General features: G+C 42.2%; 1 long non-coding RNA gene across 1 annotated transcript; it reads left to right on the top strand.

Moving 5' to 3' along the window:
* Positions 1-2,899: 2,899 nt before the first annotated feature.
* On the top strand, positions 2,900-13,829 carry LOC120888524 (uncharacterized). The gene is made up of 3 exons (XR_013423515.1): positions 2,900-3,311; positions 12,768-13,378; positions 13,485-13,829. It is a non-coding gene; the product is annotated as an uncharacterized LOC120888524 (long non-coding RNA).
* The last annotated feature ends 489 nt before the right edge of the window (positions 13,830-14,318 follow it).

Raw genomic sequence — 14,318 nt, 5'->3', positions numbered from 1 at the left:
TTTGAGGCATGATTTTATTAGATTAGGAAAACTAGCCATGGCCCTTCTGTGGGAAAGCTGGGGATGGGGGGAATACTGATACTGTTTTGCCTTTTATTCATTCACATGACCCTTTGGGCCAGTGCGCCCTGACTTGTCAAGTCTGTTGCCTGTGATGGCGTGGTCCTTTCCCTACTACTCTCTGGAGCTCCAATCTCCCCGCTGCTGAGGCTCCCAAAGGAAAGACCCTGGTCTCTAGATGTCAGGGGCTACTGGGACTTATCTCAGACAGTGTCATTTGAAGGACTGGCCTGTTCCCCAGGTGACTCCTGTCTATTACTGCAGGGAGGCCTTCCAGCTTCTGGCCCTGGCCAGCCAGCACCCCTCAAGGTGGCTCCAATGATAACCATTCCCCTTTTCTCTTGAGTCTCAGCCACCAATGCAGACAAACGTGGGAACTTAATTCCAGCCTCATGTTGCCTTTCTCTGCCAATGACTCTTGTGGGTCACCAGTCACAGCTCACACAAACTTGTTACCAAAGTGGGCACTGGGATGGCCCTGGGCCCATTCCACAGAGATTCACCCCTAACTCAGGGGGTGGTGTGCCGCCAGCTGATCTATACTCTGATTAGTGAGTAAAGAGCCTGTGACACCCATTTCCTCCCTATACTGACATGATGCTTAATACATAAAACACATACATCTTCTTTATAATGTACATAGCATTCAGGTAATATTCAGGTGTTTTATCAGATGCAAAAGGACAATGCTCAATGTGACCATACAGGCACAGAGCACAGAAAACTTTGGCATACATTCACATAGCTCCTTCTAAAGATCCTACTTCAATTTATCACCTTAGGTATTATATATCTGTGGCACCAACCATCATAACCAAACTTGCACTGGTATACGGTAAACTTTACAGTGAATATTGGGTATACTTCAAAGCTTTGCCATGATTTGATGTAGGTACTAGTGTGCCCATTTCATGGGCAGGAAAGCAGGCTGGGTTGACGTTGGAGGGTGCAGCTAGCCTGAGCTAGCCTGAGCATGGAGAACGGAGCAGGGCTGCCCACCGCTGTGAGGCTGAGCTCTTACCGCCATGCACAGGAGGCGCCGGGCCCTCTTTTGCCTCAGTAACCTCCTGGGTGGACTTCAGTGTTGTGCTTTCTGCAGAGAACTGAGTTTTATAAAAGGGCGCAGAGGCCGTCTTCTCGGGGTTCTCTATTGGCTTCATACGTGAACGATGAGATAGAGGGTGGGCGGGTTGCAGCCCCTTCCCAGAGGACGCAGCGTGACCTCAAGCACCTGTTGCCAAAGCCAGGACGTCTTCCACCTCGTTTCTCTGAGTCTGCACCCCGCAGCTCCGCCTGAGGCTTCTGAGGGTGCTTTGTCCTCACTCCTCTGGCCGGGTGCTCGTGTCGCTGGGGATTTTTGGTTTCTTCTTGGAATGTTGGGGGCCTCTCAACCTGTAGTTGCAGATCCTCTCTGGGCTCAAGAGGTGCTTTCCTTTACATTTTCCAAAATCCAGAATGGATCATCTGCAGGCTGCGTCCCAGGCCTCGCTCTTCAGTGGCCACTGCCTCTTCCGCCTTTCGTCTCCTTCCCATTCTCCTCTTGGTTCCGGAGCAGCTCACTTGTCTCTTTCCTCAGTGTGGGTTCTGCTCTTCACTGTCTCCTCTGTGGATTTTTAATCTGATGCTGTTCTTACTTTGCTCACAATTTTCTCCGAATACCTTTCTTTTCTTTCCCTCTGTTGCAGCTCTTCATTGCATATTCTGCCCCGTATTCTACAGGCCCATCTTCATTGTGCATCACCAGAATGTTCAATGTTTTCCAGAAACTTCTGGGTCATCATTGCCCAAAGCCTCCATTTTGGAGTTTGAACCATGATATTTTCTTTTCTTTACTTACTAGTGCTTTTCATAGACCTTGTCTGTATTTTTCAACTCTATTCACTACGTCAGTTATCTTCTGCCATGATGATGCTACGTAACAAACAACCCCAATATGCCAGTGGTAAATAACAACGTGCATTTATTGCTTCCAATGTACGCTGTTTTTCAAAGTCCTTTCTTGGGAGGAATGTAAAGAGAATGTTTGTTGGTGCTGGAAGCTTGGTGTAGATGATATGATCCTGGTACTGATGGTTCTTAAGAAAGGGAGCAGCATTTGGGCCACTTTAACAAACATCCTGTATTGACAGGAGAGCGAGTTGCACAGCTCTCAATATTTTGGGGGCTCAGGGCAAGGCATGAGTGGAAGTCTGCATACCATATGTCTGAATTTTTGGAAGTTGTGAGGCAGACTTAACAAAATGCTAAATAAAAGATGTTTTATCATCTTTTCTTGCCAAACAGATCCTTAGAATGTCAAAATTGAAAAATACATCCTAAGTTGAGGTTTTCCTGTGATTAATGCTGAAGAAATGTGACCCTCTTCATGACCCTTGCAGGCTGGGTACCCCCTTTACAAGGCCAGTGATTCCTGGTAAGTTCAGAGATAGCACGCGTGCTATGTGAGTGTACTGTGTACCCACAATTTCTTTGTGACTTAAAGTAACCAAAATCACTAAGTACTTTTATAACAACGATTTTTTTAAAAACATTTTTTTTCTATTGAGAGTAATGTTGTAAAGGACTACAAATGTAATTGTGCTCGAATGTTCACAATCTGAATATAGTGTGCTTAAAATGTAAAGTAAAAACAATTACAAAATGAGAAGTTTTGATTCTTTAGGTTTGTGAGAGTTATTTCTTCTAAAAACTCAAACTCACCCACTAAACACAAAATATAAGTCATAAGTGATGAAAATAAAAACTTTAAGTGCAAGTACTTAAATAAGACAGAAATTATAAAATTTAATTTTTTGAAAACTCACATTGAATCTTTTAAAAATCTAGACCTACGTCGGCACACATTCCTGAATAATTGAAGTTGTTTCTTACTGCGTGAGGTTCCTCAGCTCTTCTGTGCAGATGTCTAAAGTGAGAAAGTGGACACCTGTCCCCATCCCAGCACTGCGCCTCCCTATTCAGGAATCGGTGCACCCTGCGCCGTGGTGGAGGAAGCATTCACCTGTCACCAATTCTGGTTTGGATCTCCCGATTGCTTCTGCAGCCTGGTCTCCGCTCATTCCTCCAAACCTTGCTCATCTCAGATGAGAGCAGAGGCGCATCCCACAGATCAGCATGACTCATACAGAGTGGACTTCTGTTCACCGTGGAGGAGGCAGCTCCGAGAAGGGAGTAGAGGGCTGCGGCAGCATGATTCATGGGGCGGACTCAATAAGCCGCCCGTGTGTGTGCTTTATGAAGAGGTTTGGTGGGTGAGTTTGTGAAACATGGGGCCCAGGCTAGGGTCCATCTTTTCTCCTTTTCTTCTGGTTGCTTTAGAAGTTGGGTCTCCAGATCAGGGAGCAGATCACAGAGGGGTTGCGATGCATCTGACTGAATTTTTGGAGGTTTTATGTGCTGTGACTGTTCTCAGGTGGCCAGGGAATGTGACTAAATCTCTACAGAAAATCAAGCTTTTGAAAGAAAGACGATTAGATATTGAACATTTGCTACCTTTTAAAATTTAGGGGCAGGAGTCTTTTAAAGATGCCATGTTGCTGTTTTTTTTTTTTTTTTCCACCAGAGCTATTGAACTGGTCTGTAACATCTTTGTCAAGCATAGATAAATGACTTCTCTGCCGTTCTGCAGTGAAAGTTCTCAAAAGCCTGACATTCTGCTTGTCTCATGCTTAAGTTACGTTCTTCTATCACTTTAACGATGAAAAAGGGCAGTAAATTATCTCATGGACATATTGAACAGTGTTCAGGGAACCAAGAGAGTTAGTTTGCCTAACTAGTTGGACAGAAACAACTAGAGCCAGATGAAGTGCTGGAAATGTTTTGGAGACGACAGTGACTCACAGGAAAGGATCTCAAGTATTGATTTGTGCTTGTTCTGTGTGTGTGTGTGTGTGTGTGTGTGTGTGTGTGTGTGTGTGTGAGTTGCAGTTTAGGTTTTACTCATCTCTGGTATGTATGCAGTAGTCTATTTTCATTCATTTCTAGATGAATTGTTGTTTGATGCAAACCATTTGAGATAGACTTTCTTAAGGAATACAATCCACTCTGCAGAGTATATCATTGAAATCACTGTGACCTAAGCTGTTAGAAACAGAAAACAAGAATCAATTTTCAGTCAACAGGGAGACTTTAAAAATCAGAACTCAGTTAAAAAATGCTTAAAAATTTCAGGACAGCATTTTATAGACCATTCATATTAGAAATTTTAAAAAATAAAGTACTTAATGTTCCTCTTTGCGTAGAGGGAAGCTTCAGAACTTTGTTAAGTGATCAGTATAGTTCAACTTCATTCCTTCTCATTTTTCTTTACCCACTTATTAAACATCTTAGAATATAAAAGAGACACTTGTGATTTAATAATGGGTGAAAGAAGGCTGAGTTACAGATGATTAGACTAATAAATATATTTTAAAAAACACTCTTCATTTTGAAACACAAAAGCAAGTTGTTCCCTTTCCTTGAACACTGAGTGGTTGAAATGGTTTGTTGGTCTCAGCCAGCTCTATAATTCACAAATGGTCTCTGATTGGTTTTTGTGATTGGAAATTGATCTGATTTTTATTGTTTTCACTTGATGTTAAGGTTGAGGCTTTTCCTGGAATAAGTCATCCTCACACTGGATTCTCTCTGAAATGACTACATCACACAGAATTTTTTTTTTGATTGTTTTTTGGTATCACTTTCTTTTTCCAGGAGTGTACTGTATAATCACCGAACTCCTCTGTAATTACATGGCAAAGACTATGTAAATACGTAATTATGTTCATGCAGATTACTTGATAATTATACTTCCAGTTACCAAGTAATGAACGGAATAATCATCCTGCACCTTGAAGCTCCTGGATTTTCAGCTCCGTCTTTGTTTTAAAGAAGGGGAGAACTAGATAATGACTCCATGGTTACACAGCGCTCACATTGTGAGGAATCATGCGCTCACAATGCTGCAGTGTGGTTATTTTTTACCTTGTAAAATAAAGTGCTCTGCCTCTTAAAGACGTCTTTTCCTTCTCTTTGCGGTAAGAACCCACGTCTCTCAGGCCTGAATAGGGAAGCCGAGTTTCCCTTCTCCTACGCTTGACCACGCAGGGTGGTACCAGATTATGATTAAGGTCTCTGAATTCATCCTACCAGCCCAAAAGTGACCAGAGAAAACATGTGTCCAGCTTTATCAGTGGAAGACGAAGCCCGTGGTTATTAATCCCAAGTCCTGGGGACAGATCCCCCAGCCAGCAGTGGATTTCTCTTTGCCCTCATGCAGCTGATCCACAGTGCTGAGCAGCTGGGCTCCTTCCACCCAACTGTGCTTCTTCCTACTCAAGGATGAGCTCTGCTCTCGTCAACCTTGGGCTCCTCCGGCACCTCCTGGGCTTCTCCAGCCTCCTGTGTACTTGGGTATGTGGCCTCTTGCTGTAGGTCTCCTTCAGAGTCCCCCCTGCCCACCTCTGGGATGGATTGCTCTTCACCCAGTGATCTCCAGAGGTCAGCACCATGCAAACATGTATGGAAGTACTTCATGATCATGTCTTCAGAGAGGTGGATCATACATTCTCACCTTTTGCTGTTATAATGTTCTAACTCTGCCTGGAAGGATTCCAGATGATAAATATTTAAAAACAAAATTCACAACATTCCAATGCCCAGAACAACAAGAAGAAAAATTTACAACCTTTACTTAAACGTTTGTTTGTCCTTGATATGCTTTGGAGCTTGAGGAAGTTTCAGCTAGAAACATGTGGCCTTGGGACCAAGCATTCCTCTCTTTGACCTGACATTTTATTCAGTGCTCTGGGATGCACAGAGGTTTGGAGATACTGAAGCAGTTTTCCTAGATCACCACTCATGGTGGGAGGGACAATGTCGTCCCTGGACGGGGTTTTCCTTAGGATTTTAAGGAACTGTTTCTTCTCTGGCTACTTTCATTTTTTTCCAGAGCAAATTGGGCCATGTCTGCTCAAATAGAATTAATCTTTTGTTCTGCTTGACTTACACGGAAAGAATTTAGAGTAAATTTTGCTAATTAAAAATGTTGCAAAAAAATTATAGAACACTATTGTATTCCCTTTCTAAAGAGCATTAGTGAAAAAGGCCATTTTTCTTTTTTTTTTGGTTCTTTAGAAAATGCGAGTTTGTTTTTAGAAAAGTTCTCTATAGTTTCTGAAGAATAATTTTATAATGTAACCATCTGACGACCATTGGCATTCATATGAACCTTACTAGAATCTTTTCTTTGAAATTTTAGACTCAAATCTATTAATGGCATCTACATGTATCAAATTATTTTATTCTTTATTTTAAAATTTTCAATTGAGAATAAATTTAAAAACAAGAACTTGTGCATGAATCAGGGGATAGAAGAAAAATTCAGATAGAAATGAATATTTTATCTTATTTTGCTGGAGATGAAACCCAGGGCCTCAAGCGTATGAGACAAGTGCTCCACCACTGAGCTATGTTCCCAGGCCTGGAACTCTCAGCATATAAGGTTTGCTCTTAAACACTTAGGAAACAGTAGCCACCTAGAAAAGAATGCAGCCAGATTCGTGCCTCACTTACTGTGGTAACGCAAGTTGGAGTTCCTTCAAATATTAAATGAAAAAACTAAAACACAGAATCACTGGAAAAACAAAACAAGGAGAGATCAGAGTGGAAGTCTGCTGATACCTATGACCACGATGAGGAGATGGATGTTTGATTCTGGGAATACTAAAAAATTCATGGCATAAAATGAATTAATTTTCTTAGTATATAAAAGCATTGTAATTAGTGGAAAGAGTATCGTTATGAAGGTAAAAAATGTTAACAGATTGTTCAGAGAGAAAAACACATGTGCCCGTACACACAACTGTCAAAGCTGCAAAAGGAAGCTTGAAAGCTCATCACAGTTAAAAAAAGAAAAAGTGCATCCAACTGGGTAAGCTTTTACCTGTGAGGGTGTGGAGTCCAGTCATCCTGAGCACCCTATGAAGCCCGGGGCGTGATGTCATCATTCCTCCTTAGCATGCCCTTCTTTCTTACTTGGCGTCTGGTCTCTCTGAAGTTCTCAGCCACAAGTGCTGACTATTGTGTCCTGCCGAATTCTCTGGGTTAAAGCAGTCACAGGCCAGCCCAGCTCCGAGGGATGGAGAAATAGATTCACTGGAAGGTAGCAAGTGATTGACAGCCACCTAGTTTTCTGTTTCTCTCTTTTGTTTCTTTGAATTTTTTTTTTTTCTACTTAAAAACTTTACCAGTAACCGCCTCTGACCGAGCAAAGATGTTGGGAGAGAAAGACACTGTTTTCACTTAATTCCATTTTAGGATGTTCGATTTTTTTAGAAAGTGTATAATGTTTCATATTGTTCATTTTTTTTTAAAAAAATCTTAGTCTTATGTGCTGATCTGAAAACATCTGTAAAATCAATTACAAATCTAAAAAAATAGCAAAATATGGAACAGCATGTATGAAATTATTGATTCGTCAAGATATGGATCCTGGCACCCAGTTTGTGTACTTACATGTGTGTTTGTGTGAACAGCATGGCTGTGCAATGCATTGTAAATGTGTGCATACTGACAGGCGGTGGCTGTAAGAAAGGTGGGAAGAGTCGCCACGTAGGCGTGGGGTCTTTACGGCCTGCATTCATGCTGCAGCTGTAGTTCCAGACCAGTTTGTGGCGAGAGATCAATGACCCTTGATCTTTGTGCCGTGTGCTGTTGTACGTGCATCATGGGCTGATAACAGCCCAGCGCCGGCTTGGCCTCAGCCTCAGCTCATTTAGAAGGGGATGTGATTCACAGATGCACTTGGGCACTTGCTACAGGAATGATAAGCCTCTTATCTCCATTACTGGGAATGTAAGCTTCTGTCTTAAAGCAATTCTGCTGTCTGCTTTGGGTTTGAAAAATGAATTCAGGCTTCGAACAGATTCCTGAACAATCCAGGTTATAAAATCCAATAACAAGAAGGTATGTCCCTTTCTGTGAGTCTCTATCACAAACTACGGAGGGGTCAATGAGGACAGCCTTGCTGCTGAGGGACTTGCAGTCCCTCCTCACCTCACCGTTGGTGTTCCCAGGTGGTTAGGCAGTGTCTCAGAGAGCTAAGTTCCTTTAGATCAAAAGCTAACAGGCCACATGACATTCTTGTATTTAATCACCAGGGTTCTGGTGCTTTCACAGGACGAGTACAAATTCCTTACGAATTTAGGTGTAGGCTGAGGAAGCAAAAAATGTCAAAACATGGCCAAGTAGTTTAGGGATCTTCTGCCTTTGAATGACACATTGGCTCCATGGGGACTTGGAGTGCCCAGGACCTTCTCCCCGCTGCCCATGACATCACTGAGCTCTACTCTGTGTCTCTTTCTCCTCCCCCCAAATGTAGGATCCTTTTTTCTATGACAACTCTGAAATTATTATTCATATGGAATCTTCAAATACTGGGGATTGGGAAGAAAGCCTCATTTGTTCCAGAGCCAAAGATAAAAGATGGAAGGATGACTAATGCTTCTCCTACACAAATTCCTCCTACACAAATACCGGAGATGGAATGCATGGGACAGTTCCATGCAAGGGTGCCTTTCCTATTCAGAGGCAGTCAATGAACTGTGCAATACCAATAAGTATGTTGAGGGTGATGCAAAACATTCCAATATGCTACAGACCCTAGTAACAGTGGGAATATACTAGGGTGGTTATGCCACAATTCTTAACCCAGGATCTAACATGGGCTGCAACAAATTAGCACATCTCCCACGACTATATGCAAAGTGTGCGTTTGTGATTGTGTGTAATTTTTTTTTTGAGAGAATATCCCTTGCTTTGATGACTTTTTGTTGCTCTGCAATGGCTTAAGAGCATCCTGCAAAAGCATTTTGTGCTTCACAATAATTTGTGATCTCAGGAAGCAATAGAGTTCAAAATGCTTGGACAAGATAAAGATTTTGATGCACATAGAGTTTTAGCACACAGACAGTGCTGTGTACGTGTGTGTAGTTTATGCAGAGGTGTATGTGTTACTGGTGCAAAAACATAATCTTTTTATTGTGTGTGTGAGTTCTGCTATGCTTAGTGAATGCCACTATGTGTACCAACTATGCAATGTTGCTACTTAACTGACCAACTGAGGATAATAAATAAGTATAAATTATAAGTTGAGTTGCTGAGCACCAAGTTCCGATGGAACTCAGATATGAAAAAGTCTGTTTTGTCACTTTTAGGGGCAATTTGAATATAAAACAAAATCATTCTTAGTCGGGAACATTACTTAGGCCAGTCATCTCTGTTTTTTATGTTTTTCAAACTTTAAATACACTATTTGTTTCAGACTATATAACTTCCAGTTTAAAAGTGAAAAGTTCCTTCCCTGGCTGTCCAGCTGGCTTAAGCTGTAGGACTGAGTTGTACTGAAGTAGAGTGGTGACCACATGGCACACACTGGTTTTAATGTTAGAGGAATCTGTAAAGGAGATCGCTCAGGGCAGACCAGGGTAAACCATAGTGGCCAATAACCTCCAATGCCGAGTAGCTTAACAAAGAGTGATTGGGCTTCTTCTTTGTTCACTCTGCATGTCCATTTGGAGTTGACGTGGGTTCCCCTCCACTTCGTTTCCAGGCAGGGATGCAGACTGATGAAGGCTCCACTCCCCAGAACTTGCTGGTCACAGTGACATTGCCCAGGGCAGTAGAAAGAGAACCAGAAAATTGCACCCTGGCTCCACATGGCTTCTGCTTTGAAGTGAACCATGACTCGTTCTCTCAGCCGACGACGCTGTCAATTCATAAAGTGGCGACTGCCCATTTCAGGGGAAGGGGAATACACTTAACCTACCACCCATCCCGAGAGGGACAGGCGGGACACTCCTGTGCAATGGAGTGACTGTGACAGCAGAGCAGGTGTCCCTGTGCTCATTTTACAAACGGGATAGCTGAGGATAAGAAAATGTATTGGGAAACTCTATAGTTGGAAGATACTACTATTAAGAAATAGTCATTGGAAAAAGCAGAAGATGTCAAGCTCTGTCAATCAAATCATTGTCAATCAAAACATTGTCAATCAGAACATTGACTTAGTGGCCTAGGGCATACTTAGGGGGACATTAAATTGTTTACATTTCCAATGTAGGAGTTAAGTTTTCAGTGAGGAGACATTACATGGTTAACCCTTTTTCCTTCTCAACGCTTCCCATCTATCTCTGCAGCATTGGCGATGGCCTAACATGGCTCTCTTGGGTTTCTGCCCTCAGATGAGGCTGTTGGGTTTGCAAATGTCCCTTTCACACTGTCAAGGAAGGTTCTAAGTTGAATGGCTGGTTGCTGATCAGCTCTGACTTCTAAGCCTCCTTTTTCTGTTGATAGATGGACTTGGTGCTCAGCAACTCAACTTATAATTTATACTTATTTATTATCCTCATGTCACTCCTTGGAACTCCAGTCTTTCATAATCTTATGATAGCTTATGGTATCTCAAATAACCTAAAGGACTTTCAAAAGATTTTGTCATCCTCAAAACAATTATCCTCATGTTGATTTTTTTTATAAAAGCAAACCAAAATTAAGCTAACATTTTTGGAAAGCATTTAAAGTTGTTTTTGACAATTGGTATTCTGCTTAACAAGTAATTATTGAATATTCCTTTTGCGGAGGAACCACAATACGTGTTGTAGGTTTGTAAAAGTAAGCCGTTAGTTTCTACTCTTTCTTTTCTTTTCTTTTGTGACCCTAGGGATTGAACTCAGGGCCTGGTCCATGCTAACTGAGTCCTGTACTACTGAGCTGTACCACCAACCCACCTTCTCCTCTGAAGTGTCTTGGTTTATCATACAGAAACTAAGAAAATGTTTTCAGAGTTCTTGGTTACCTGGGATAATAAAACATTGCAATTCTGAAATAAATTCTCTCTCTCTCTCTCTCTCTCTCTCCACACACACACACACACACACACACACACACACACACACACACATCCGTTTCTTACCAAAAACACTTTCAATGCATAGTTAAATCACACAGCTTGTAGAAGCAAAACAAACTGCTACAGATACATGTCGGAACAAAAATTATGCATTTAAATTGTTATTTTAAGTAAAAATCTCAAAGTATAATACAAAATAATTTTTGTTGTTTTTACTCTTTTTATACCAGGTCTCTATAGGTATAGAGGTCAATACTTCCTGAGAGTTGATTTCTCCCCCTTTGGTTTGGAGTAAATAGTGAGCCTCTGCTGCAGCTCATGTTTCAAACAAGAGCCTGCACCTGGGCCCCAGTCACCTGGCAGTGTCAGTGAGTGAGAGCTGCAGAAAGCCTGACTTCCAGAGGACCCCCCAGGGCATCATGTGTGTTGTACCTGGGGGCACATTGATGTGGTCCTCAGCGGTGCAGTTCAGCCCAGGGAGGGCTGGCAAGTCCCAGGAAGCAATGACTGCCGGGCTAGGGACGTACTGCTTTTCAGAGGTGCATCTAGAAGTGGCGCTTCCTGACAACCTCACCACAATTCTTACCTTGGAGACTGGATCTAAAGGTGTTGGGGAAGCTTTTTTTGCATTTTACTTTTTAAATGTGTCTTGCAAGGATATTACATAATAACAAAATGGCCTAAGCCAGATAAACACATTCAAGGTCAAAACCAGATAAATGAGGTGAAGGGGAAGTAAAAGCGATTTATGAACTTTTAAACACTACACAGAAGTTTCTTGTTTAATTATTATTTGATTTGCAATTTTGGTTTTTATATCTCTTTTGAAGAGATACCCTTTAGCTGAAAGCAAAATGAATCTTCTTTGATGTGTATGCAGGGTTATTTGGAAAGCTCAAATGTACTACAGTAAGAAAATTATTTGTCCAAACAAGAAATCTCTTTCTAGAGCCGTGCACATAATAATTATGGAGAAGCAAAGTGAGATTTCTTCAACCCATCTCCCTTCCTTTCATTCCCTTGTCTTGGCAGAGAACTCTACAGTTCCTCAAGTGACTTCACATTGTGGTTTCACGGGCTTGCTAAAAACTTCTTAAGACCCATGGACAGGTGCTATTACCCCGTTGTATTAATGAATCAGTCAAGCCTTAGAGAAACACAGTGATCCACAAGGATCTCACAGGTGCTATCTGAGTTGGTAGCAGATCAGATCCTATTATTCCAAATTTATTTTCGAATAGAGGACTGATAGATGTAAGCCTTGTGCAAAAAAAAAAAAGATCATCATCTGTGTTACTCTCCTTTGTCTTTTTGTTTTTAAAAGATCTAGCATTTGATGATCTAGAGAAGGTACTCTGTAAATGTTAATTGATGAACTATGATCAGTTATCATTTTCCCTAATTCTATACAATTGTATATTGTATACAAAGATATTGTATAATATCTTTGAGAAGGAAGGAGCATCACCCAGAAACGTTCTTATCTGGGGAAATACTTAACTTCTGAAAAGGTGCCGGCATTTGAGTAAATGGTACAGACTTTTATTCCGTCAGCTATTTTATCACCCAGTTACCCAGGTGAAAGGGGCCTTTTACGTTCCAGAGTCCAGGAAACAAAAAAGTGTCTCATTTATCAATGAAGTGTGAGAAATAAAGCCTGAATTTCACTTAAGTTTTGACACTTCGAATCATTTCTGAAAAGCATAAATAAGTCCATTTAAAGATGGGAAGAGCTTGGCTTTAAGGAAAAAAATAAGCATCTGGCTGGAGTTTGCTTCTCGTTCTTTCTTGACTCATCTGCAGCCTGTCCTTTCTCCAGGTCACCTCACTGTGGCTGCCACAGCGCCCTGTCTTTCACAAGCTCCTTGGATCCGTGCTGTGGACACGAGCTGGGAACTCAGAATCCAGGCTAGGCGTGGCCGGGTGAGTAGGCAGGTTCCTCTGAGCAGAAAGAAGGCGAGAAGAGCCTGAGACACAGAGGACATGAGGAACCACACTCTCAGGTATCTGCTCGCTGGGTCTGGAACCACACTCTCAGGTATCTGCTGGCTGGGTCTGGAATGGGAAATAGGGTTCCATCAGAGAGACCAATGGGAGGCAGGAAGGACAGACAAGAGGATGAGGGCCACAGGCTGGCCAGGCAGGGATGGAGTGGGGTTCTCAGACAGCCCTGGGACCATGCAATAGACAGAGTCTCTGTGGGCTGAGCCAGTGAGTGCTCCACTTGGTTCTGATCTTGTCCATAAAGGATAATCCAGAAGCCACAAACTGCTAACGTCACCAGTGCGTGCAGCAGGTGGAGCCATGGCTGGGACACTGGGGACATTTTTGCTGGAAAGACAAGTGAGGACCCAGGGAAGGCGGTGAGCACACCTTCCACGGTGCCACAGCAGGTGCTGCCATTGTTGAGATCAGCGGAGAGATGACACTGTAAGAAATCGACCTTCTCTGTAAAAGAGACTGTTGTAAACTACTGCATGGAACAGAAACAGGGAGACGTGGTTAATAGGTCCATTTTTTTCCTCCTGCTCCCCAGTGCATCGAGGGATGAAGGAAAATGGAAGCAAAGAAGCCAAGAAGACGAGGCCAACCACAGACCATCACAAACCCCATCTTCTTTGCACATTTGTGTAAATGAAATACACTGGCATCACCTCATATGTGTCCTCTTCTGAAATTAGAAAGTCCGGTGAAGGACTTTGTTTTAAACCTTGAAAATACATTAATCCTGTAAGTTAATCCAGAGAATTGTGGGTTCATTTTGCAGGTTTTGTAGAAGGATCAAAGAGCAGAGTTTGGAGGCTCGTTACTTTTCTATGGTTTCTGAAGAAAACGTGATTCGCACATGACTTAGCTGTGCTGAATTCATGGGGAATAATGATGCGTCGACTGTATGTGATTATTTTTACGTCTGCATTTTCTGCATTTCTAGAAATTAATACATGTGTTAAAATATCAGGTAAGATGTAGCGCCAGAGCAGTCCTGACGTGGTACCGCTGTGTGTGCAGCTTTCCAACCCCGCCCTGTCTGCAGGAGCCCTCAGCAACCGTGGGCCACATCCCTGACCTCTCTGTTCTTTCCAGTTCTTCTCTTCACTACCCTGTACTCCCCATGACTCATAAGGTGACAAATTTCCATTAGTTCAGTTAAGATGCACCAGCCATAATTCCCAAGAAAAAGAAAAGAAAACGCATTGATTTCCAATGTCTTCTTAAAACACTCTAACACATGAGATGAGGAAATAATTAAATAACCAGTGTGTGAGGGAAGAATATGTGTTTGAGAGAGTTTTAATAGCAACAAAGAGTATCAGTGCCCGGGCCCTCAGCTCTGGTATGCGAATGGCACTCCTGATTACAACTTAGTGTA

This window comes from Ictidomys tridecemlineatus, chromosome 6 (genome assembly GCF_052094955.1).
Source record: "Ictidomys tridecemlineatus isolate mIctTri1 chromosome 6, mIctTri1.hap1, whole genome shotgun sequence".
NCBI lineage: Eukaryota > Metazoa > Chordata > Mammalia > Rodentia > Sciuridae > Ictidomys > Ictidomys tridecemlineatus.
This window is presented reverse-complemented; position numbering and strand designations above follow the sequence as displayed.